A 9,008-nucleotide genomic window follows, 5' to 3' on the forward strand; every position below is an offset into this window, starting at 1 on the left:
GTCTGTGTCTGTCAGTGAGTGTGTCTGTCAGTGAGTGTGTCTGTGTGTCTGTCGGTGAGTGTGTGTCTGTGTCTGTCATTGAGTTTGTGTCTGCGTGTGTCTGTCAGTGAGTGTGTCTGTGTGTCAGTGAGTGTGTCTGTGTGTCAGTGAGTGTGTGTGTCTGTGTGTGTGTCAGTGAGTGTGTGTGTCTGTGTGTCTGTCAGTGAGTGTGTGTGTCTGTGTGTCTGTCAGTGAGTGTGTATGTCTGTGTCTGTGTGTCTGTCAGTGAGTGTCTGTCAGTGAGTGTCTGTGTGTCTGTCAGTGAGTGTGTCTGCGTGTCTGTCAGTGTGTGTGTCTGTGTGTCTGTCAGTGAGTGTGTCTGTGTGTCTGTCAGTGAGTGTGTCTGCGTGTCTGTCAGTGAGTGTGTCTGTGTGTCTGTCAGTGAGTGTGTCTGTCAGTGTGTGTGTGTTTGTGTCTGTGTGTCTTTGTGTCTGTCAGTGTGTCTGTCAGTGAGTGTGTGTGTGTGTCTGTGAGTGTGTGTCTGTGTGTCTGTAAGTGAGTGTGTCAGTGTGTGTCTGTGTGTCTGTCAGTGAGTGTGTGTGTGTCTGTGTGTCTGTCAGTGAGTGTGTCTGTGTGTCTGTCAGTGAGTGTGTCTGTGTGTCTGTCAGTGAGTGTGTGTGTGTGTCTGTGTGTCTGTCAGTAAGTATGTTTGTCTGTCAGTGAGTGTGTGTCTGTAAGTGAGTGTGTGTCTGTAAGTGAGTGTGTGTCTGTGTGTCTGTTGGTGAGTGTGTGTCTGTGTCTGTCAGGGAGTGTGTGTCTGTGTCTGTCAGTGAGTGTGTCTGTCAGTGAGTGTGTCTGTGTGTCTGTCAATGAGTGTGTCTGTGTGTCTGTCGGTGAGTGTGTGTCTGTGTCTGTCATTGAGTTTGTGTCTGCGTGTGTCTGTCAGTGAGTGTGTCTGTGTGTCAGTGAGTGTGTCTGTGTGTCAGTGAGTGTGTCTGTGTGTCAGTGTGTGTGTCTGTGTCTGTGTCTGTCTGTCTGTCAATGAGTGTGTCTGTGTGTCTGTCAATGAGTGTGTCTGTGTGTCTGTCAATGAGTGTGTCTGTGTCTGTCAATGAGTGTGTCTGTCAGTGAGTGTGTCTGTGTGTCTGTCAGTGAGTGTGTCTGTGTGTCTGTCAGTGAGTGTGTCTGTGTGTCTGTCAGTGAGTGTGTCTGTGTGTCTGTCAGTGAGTGTGTGTGTCTCTGTGTCTGTCAGTGAGTGTGTGTCTCTGTGTGTGTCTGTCGGTGAGTGTGTGTCTGTGTGTCTGTCAGGGAGTGTGTCTGTGTGTCTGTCAGTGAGTGTGTGTCTGTGTGTCTGTCAGTGAGTGTGTCTGTGTGTCTGTCAGTGAGTGTGTGTGTCTCTGTGTCTGTCAGTGAGTGTGTGTCTCTGTGTGTGTCTGTCGGTGAGTGTGTGTCTGTCAGGGAGTGTGTCTGTGTGTCTGTCAGTGAGTGTGTGTCTGTGTGTCTGTCAGTGAGTGTGTCTGTGTGTCTGTCAGTGAGTTTGTGTCTGTGTGTCTGTCAGTGAGTGTGTGCCTGTGTGTGTCTGTCAGGGAGTGTGTGTCTGTGTCAGTGAGTGTGTCTGTGTGTCTGTCAGTGAGTGTGTGTGTGTCTGTGTTTCTGTCAGTGAGTGTGTCTGTGTGTCTGTCAGTGAGTGTGTGTCTGTGTGTGTTTCAGTGAGTGTGTGTCTGTGTGTCTGTCAGTGAAGTCCCATGAAGTCTTATATTCTATTCCCCCAAACTCTCTGAAAATTCACCTTTTCAAGGAAGCCTATCTGGCCTATCTCTAACATTGTGCTTCAGATCCGCTCCAGACACCTGTCCAAAAATCATGCACAGCCGAAATAGCTCAGTTGGGAGAGCGTTAGACTGAAGATCTAAAGGTCCCTGGTTCGATCCCGGGTTTCGGCAGATGATTTTGTCAATAGCAGTTTATTGAGCAACCTTTACATTATTTAGAATCATAATAATAATAATAATTTGTCACCATATGACTTCTGATTCCGTTCAACCATTTTATAAGAGATACCAAAGAAAGAATGCAACGTATGAAACAATAGCATTAAAAATCAGTGTTGCACATATAGGTATTGGCAAAATGATACAATAAGTGAGAGCAAGCAAAGTGCATTGTGTGCTGTATTTTGTTTATATGAGGCGGGCATCAAAATAACTAAACTAGTGCTAGGTTTTTTACTCTCTGAAAGCTCTGAAACAACAAGACAGGTGAATAGTTCCTCCACCAGAGCTCCAAGAGACACCCGCTTCAGCGCGACGAAGAAGAAGAAGACATACATAAAACCTTCTTGCATTATTGGCGATACTGCTGTGATTGTGACCATACTGCACCGACACACTTTATTCGAGCAAATACCCAGTATGTACCTGGCAGATACCTGGAATGCGCCGCTCCTCACCTCTGACAAGCCCCGTTGCGTTTGCCTTCCCAGCCTGGGTTCATGCCTGGCTGACGGGCGGCTGATCTGTTAAATGATAATGATTAGGATTTAATAGGCTGCAATGCTTCGCGTGTCTACCAGATGGCATAAATTCATGAATTGTAATGCAGTATATATATATATACTGTGCAGTATTGCAGCCAGCGGGAATAAAATGCTTGAATCCCTGCCTGGAAAATACCTCAATGCACTCGGGCAGAAAACAGTCACAAACCTCAATATATGTATACCCGAATTCGTGGGACTAGCCGAGCTCGAATAAAGTGTGTCGCCAGTGTAGCATTAAACATCAACAGTTCACAGACTGGTGTTGGTCAAAATATTTAATGAGCAAATGGCAGCAAAGTTGGATGTGTTCTGCATGTTGTTTCTATTTTCTGATGACAGATATGGTCACAAAATGGATACACATAGTATCTTGTTATGTATAGACTTAGACTGTAAGCTTTTCGGGGGAGCAGCAACTCTTTTTCCGGATGTTTCCTTTTATGTCTGTAGTGCTTTTTACCATTATGTTTCCTATCATTTTCCCATGATGTCTCTTATTATTATATCCATGACAGATGTACTGTAGGATACTATATCCCTAGCCATATATTTATTATATTCAAGTTTTGTCACTTGTATTATTGCTGTGAAGCACTATGTATATTCCCCTTATGGTGACAAACTGGATAATATTTCCATTATGTCTCCTATTATTTTCCCATAATATCTATTATTATTATTAATATTATTATTATATCCATGCAGAATGTAGGATAGTGTCATCTAAAAGCACATATTGATTAAATGGTTGAAAATGATGCCTCTGTTTTTTGCCAAGATTTTCTTGACACTTACACCCCTAGACTTCAATAGAGCCACACTTAAAAGACATCATCATTCTTTTTGATTCAAATGTACTTTTATGGTGCAGAAGCTGCATGCTGCCTGTGCCTTCAGTGTATGCATTTGTCAGTGTGTCTCTATGTGCCTTTCTGCCACCAAATTTCGCCTATCAATACATGGAGAATGAATTGACCTGCAGCTATACAGTTCTTTAGGTAATTAGAGATTGCACACATGAAACTATTGCAGTAAAAAAAAAAAAAAGACTGAACTGCAGCTTTAATGAGGTGGGATCACCTCCTGTGCCAGGTCCCTGGACACAGTGCAGGCCCAGCCAACTGGCTGCGGCTGCTTAAACGCACGTCTCCTTTAATCCACACCTTGACCTTCACTCTGAACTTGGTCAAGGAGAACACACTAACTTTGGGCAGTGCTGTGCCTTATATACCTTAGGAACAGGCACATCTCTGATGTCACTAACAGTGGACTCAGAGCATGTTACCACTCCCCTTGAACACATATTACACCTCACCAGGGTGTGAGGACAAACCTCCATGATTGGTGCTGGCAACCCTGTAACTTACCAGGCTTACTGCCAGCATGAGAGAAAACTGTATGCCATTTTATAGCATGGCTACATTTATATATGTGTGTGTGTGTGTGTGTGTGTGTGTGTGTGTGTGTGTGTGTGTGTGTGTGTGTGTGTGTGTGTGTGTGTGTGTGTGTGTGTGTGTGTGTGTGTCCGAGGCGGGGGGTGAGACGGAAGGAAGGGAAATACATGGGATGGGGGGGAAAGAGGGGGCTCGTGAGGTGTGAAATGGGGGAGGGGGGTGGCAGGCAATACTGCCGACACGGGGGGGGGGCTGCTTAAAATGTTTGTCCCGGGCCCCAGGATTTCTGTTGGCAGCCCTGGGCATGTGACCTGACCAGCTTGGGGGGCCGCGGGATTTCCCTGAGCGGGGAGAGAGCAGGCTGTTGCTTGAGGGCTGGGCAGCTTCTGCCATCCTTATTGCTGCTGGGTAATGCAGCCAATCAGGAGGTGTCAGGAGCCTGGGGGTGGGACCAAAGAGAGGAGGAAACAGCATGGAGTGGTAAGAGGGTGGGTGTGTGTCTCAAGCGCATCGCACCTTTCACCATTGTGTCCAGTATTTTTGGAGAAGCCACCTGGCAACCCTACATGGGGGCCACAAGGAACTCAGGATTTGAGGTTAGCATTATACTAAGGCCCTTTAGCTTAGAAAATACAAGTCTTTATATGTATAGACAGTTATCTTCCGACCACAAGAAGCCAAAACCTGCAGAATTATTGTGTAAAGCATAAGGCTGCGCTTATAGTGCGGGTGACGGCGACAGCGCGTCAAAACAAATGCATTGCAGCCATCGCGTGCGCTTATAGTAAGCGCGACGTGACGGTGGCACTATAAGCGCGGCCTAACAAGTTAAATCAGGTAAAGGGGGGAAGGTGCTTTTAGTAACAGAGCTGCAGGATCCTCTTACACATGAGTCTAAAAAAAAAAAGTACTTTTTTGTTGGAAAAAGAAAACCTCAGAGCACATTACTTTGCCGTTGAATACTAATAACAGTAACACAGTGAGGTGATGTGGGCCTAGTTTTCCCATAGACCTATGTGTTTCCTGCCCCCAGCTGCTCTGTGTGCTCCTCAGCAGGAACAATACACTGGCACAGCTCTTGGCCCGCCCCATCCCATACCCGCTCTTCCAATTGGACGGTGCCTGCGGTGTTCTTGATTGACAGCTGCTTTATCACATGTACAATCAGGACCCCCTTCCCAAAGCATCATGGGAAGTGTAGTTCAACCCCCTCGGTGTCGTGGCGTCAGCAACTTGAGCTCAGGATGTGGGCCTATCCCAGTCAGTGGGAAGAGCAGCAGCTTCATGTAAATATCCTGGCTACACATGCAGGGTGTCAGCAGGAGTTACACACAGGCCTCCAGCTGCACCTATTTGGTAGGCTCTGTTTATCTGTTTTATGTCCTGTACCTACTGATAAACTGGTTATAGGGAATTATTATCCCTCCTATTGTGTGTGTGCAAATATTATTAATAATATGATCTTTGCATATAGCAAATTACATGTTATTCACAGCCTCCAACTGTACCTGTTTTTTTATGTCCTGTACCTATTAAATTCATCTTTACCCATTTAGCAGGCACTGTACCTGTCATGTCCTGATCCTATTAAATACTTATTTACCTATTTTATCTATCTAGCAGGTACTGTACCTGTCATGTCCTTATCCTATTAAACACTTATTTACCTATTTTACCTATCTAGCAGGTACTGTACCTGTCATATCCTGGTCCTATTAAATACTTATTTACCTATTTTACCTACTGTATTGATGCCAGTGGCTGAAGCTGCAGCAAATTCAGGGCTGTGCTACAGTGTGTGCGCGGCATTTATAGTTGGCTGAGGTTAGTCAGCCATTCTATAATAGGAGCGCGCGTGTGCACGGCAGTGAGCGTGGGACCAGCCGACGGGGGGAAGATGAAGAAAATAAGGAATTCACGCTGCTACTGCCGCTGAAGTGTGTGTGTGTGTGTGTGTGTGTGTGTGTGTGTGTGTGTGTGTGTGTGTGTGTGTGTGTGTGTGTGTGTCAAGTGCACAAATACATTTTTTTTATTTATTAAACATGTTTTTTTTTCTTTTAAAAATCTTATTTAAGTAATTATTCACTCACAATCTACAGTATACACACACACGCGCACACACACTACCTTCCCAGCATGTCACTCCCGGCAGCACGGACTCTATACACACAAAACGTGTGTGGCACATGCACAGGCGTTCGCACGGCCACATAGTATATTACGAGCCTAAAGCAGCTGGGAGATTGATGACTTACCTGCTAACGATCAACTGGTTATGGTGGATTTAATAACACTTCTATTGTGTGTATTTAAGTATATACAAATAAATACATAGATATGTATATTTTATTGGTTATATGATCTTTGCATGTAAGTAAATGGTTCATGTTATTGAGCTTCCTTCGGTGGGGTCACTTTCCTGCCAGCTCCTCTCTCCCACAGCGAGATACTGCAGCAAATAAAGTTACCTCTTCTGTATATGCCAAATGTTGGAAGGTCTGTAAATCATGTCTGTCAAAGTTCAAGGACGTAAGTGATTTAATGAAGTTTGGTAATGCCAATAAATTGCATTTTTATAGGAAAGTTTTCACTTGAAAAGGTGAGACTCCACTGAAGTATAAGTAAAGTCAATGTTATTAGTATTATTATTGTTATATTGTGTGTGTGTGTGTGTGTGTATATATATAGAAATACTAGCTGAGAGACCCAGCGTTGCCCGGGATGTAAATGCGTAATAGGTAGTATTATTTATAAATCGTGGAACAATAGGTGAGTATTTGTTGTAAAGGTTTGGGGGGGGAGAAAGGGGAGTGGGGGGGAAAGGGGAGCGGGGGGAAAGGGGAGCGGGGGGGGAGAAAGGGGAGCGGGGGGGGAGAAAGGGGAGCGGGGGGGGGGGAAAGGGGAGCGGGGGGGGGGGAAAGGGGAGCGGGGGGGGGGGAAGGGGAGCGGGGGGGGGAAAGGGGAGCGGGGGGGGGAAAGGGGAGCGGGGGGGGGGAAAGGGGAGCGGGGGGGGGGGAAAGGGGAGCGGGGGGGGGAAAGGGGAGCGGGGGGGGGGAAAGGGGAGCGGGGGGGGAAAGGGGAGCGGGAGGGGGGAAAGGGGAGCGGGAGGGGGGAAAGGGGAGCGGGAGGGGGGAAAGGGGAGCGGGAGGGGGGGAAAGGGGAGCGGGGGGGGAGAAAGGGGAGCGGGGGGAAAGGGGAGCGGGGGGGGAGAAAGGGGAGCGGGGGGGGAGAAAGGGGAGCGGGGGGGGAGCGGGGGGGAGAGGGGGGGGAAAGGGGAGAGGGGGGGGGAAGGGGAGAGTGGGAAAGGAGCGGGGGGAAAGGGGAGAGGGGGGGAAAGGGGAGAGGGAAAGGAGCGGGGGGGAAAGGGGAGAGAGGGGGAAAGGGGAGCGGGGGGAAAGGGGAGCGGGGGGAAAGGGGAGAGGGGGAAAGGAGCGGGGGGGGAAAGGGGAGAGGGGGAAAGGGGAGAGGGGGAAAGGAGCGGGGGGGGAAAGGGGAGAGGGGGAAAGGGGAGAGGGGGAGGGGGGGGAAAGGGGAGAGGGGGAAAGGGGAGAAGGGGAGAGGGGGGGAAAGGGGAGAGGGGGAAAGGGGAGAGGGGGAAAGGGGAGAGGGGGGGGAAAGGAGCGGGGGGGAAAGGAGCGGGGGGGAGAGGGGGAAAGGGGGGGGAAAGGAGCGGGGGGGAAAGGGGAGATAGGGGGAAAGGGGAGAGGGGGAAAGGAGCGGGGGGGAAAGGGGAGAGAGGGGGAAAGGGGAGAGGGGGAAAGGAGCGGGGGGGAAAGGGGAGAGAGGGGGAAAGGGGAGAGGGGGAAAGGAGCGGGGGGGAAAGGGGAGAGAGGGGGAAAGGGGAGAGGGGGAAAGGAGCGGGGGGGAAAGGAGCGGGGGGGAAAGTGGAGAGTGGGAAAGGGGAGAGGGGGAAAGGAGCGGGGGGGAAAGGGGAGAGAGGGGGAAAGGGGAGAGGGGGAAAGGGGAGCGGGGGGAAAGGAGTGGGGAGAGGGGGAAAGGAGTGGGGAGAGGGGGAAAGGAGCGGGGGGGGAAGGGGAGAGGGGGAAAGGAGCGGGGGGAGAGAGGGGGAAAGGGGAGCGGGGGGAAAGGGGAGAGAGGGGGAAAGGGGAGCGGGGGGAAAGGGGAGAGGGGGAAAGGAGCGGGGGGGAAAGGGGAGAGGGGGGGAAAGGGGAGAGGGGGAAAGGAGCGGGGGGGGAAAGGGGAGAGAGGGGGAAAGGGGAGCGGGGGGAAAGGGGAGAGGGGGAAAGGGGAGCGGGGGGAAAGGGGAGAGAGGGGGAAAGGGGAGCGGGGGGAAAGGGGAGCGGGGGGAAAGGGGAGCGGGGGGAAAGGGGAGAGGGGAAAGGGGAGCGGGCGGGGGAAGGGGAGCGGGCGGGGGAAGGGGAGCGGGCGGGGGAAGGGGAGCGGGCGGGGGAAGGGGAGCGGGGGGAAAGGGGAGCGAGGGGGGAAAGGGGAGCGAGGGGGGAAAGGGGAGCGAGGGGGGAAAGGGGAGCGAGGGGGGAAAGGGGAGCGGGGGTGGGGGGAAAGGGGAGCGGGGGTGGGGGGAAAGGGGAGCGGGGGGGGGGGGGGAAAGGGGAGCGGGGGGGGGGAAAGGGGAGCGGGGGGGGGGAAAGGGGAGCGGGGGGGGGGGAAAGGGGAGCGGGGGGGGGGAAAGGAGCGGGGGGAGAGAGGGGGAAAGGGGAGCGGGGGGAAAGGGGAGAGAGGGGGAAAGGGGAGCGGGGGGAAAGGGGAGAGGGGGAAAGGAGCGGGGGGGAAAGGGGAGAGGGGGGGAAAGGGGAGAGGGGGAAAGGAGCGGGGGGGGAAAGGGGAGAGAGGGGGAAAGGGGAGCGGGGGGAAAGGGGAGAGGGGGAAAGGGGAGCGGGGGGAAAGGGGAGAGAGGGGGAAAGGGGAGCGGGGGGAAAGGGGAGCGGGGGGAAAGGGGAGCGGGGGGAAAGGGGAGAGGGGAAAGGGGAGCGGGCGGGGGAAGGGGAGCGGGCGGGGGAAGGGGAGCGGGCGGGGGAAGGGGAGCGGGCGGGGGAAGGGGAGCGGGGGGAAAGGGGAGCGAGGGGGGAAAGGGGAGCGAGGGGGGAAAGGGGAGCGAGGGGGGAAAGGGGAGCGGG

General features: G+C 52.0%; 1 non-coding gene across 1 annotated transcript; it reads left to right on the plus strand.

Annotated features, from left to right (window-relative positions):
- The first annotated feature begins 1,849 nt into the window (after positions 1-1,849).
- Positions 1,850-1,922, plus strand: TRNAF-GAA (transfer RNA phenylalanine (anticodon GAA)). The gene has a single exon. It is a non-coding gene; the product is annotated as a tRNA-Phe (tRNA).
- The last annotated feature ends 7,086 nt before the right edge of the window (positions 1,923-9,008 follow it).

This window comes from Ascaphus truei, unplaced genomic scaffold (assembly GCF_040206685.1).
Source record: "Ascaphus truei isolate aAscTru1 unplaced genomic scaffold, aAscTru1.hap1 HAP1_SCAFFOLD_324, whole genome shotgun sequence".
NCBI lineage: Eukaryota > Metazoa > Chordata > Amphibia > Anura > Ascaphidae > Ascaphus > Ascaphus truei.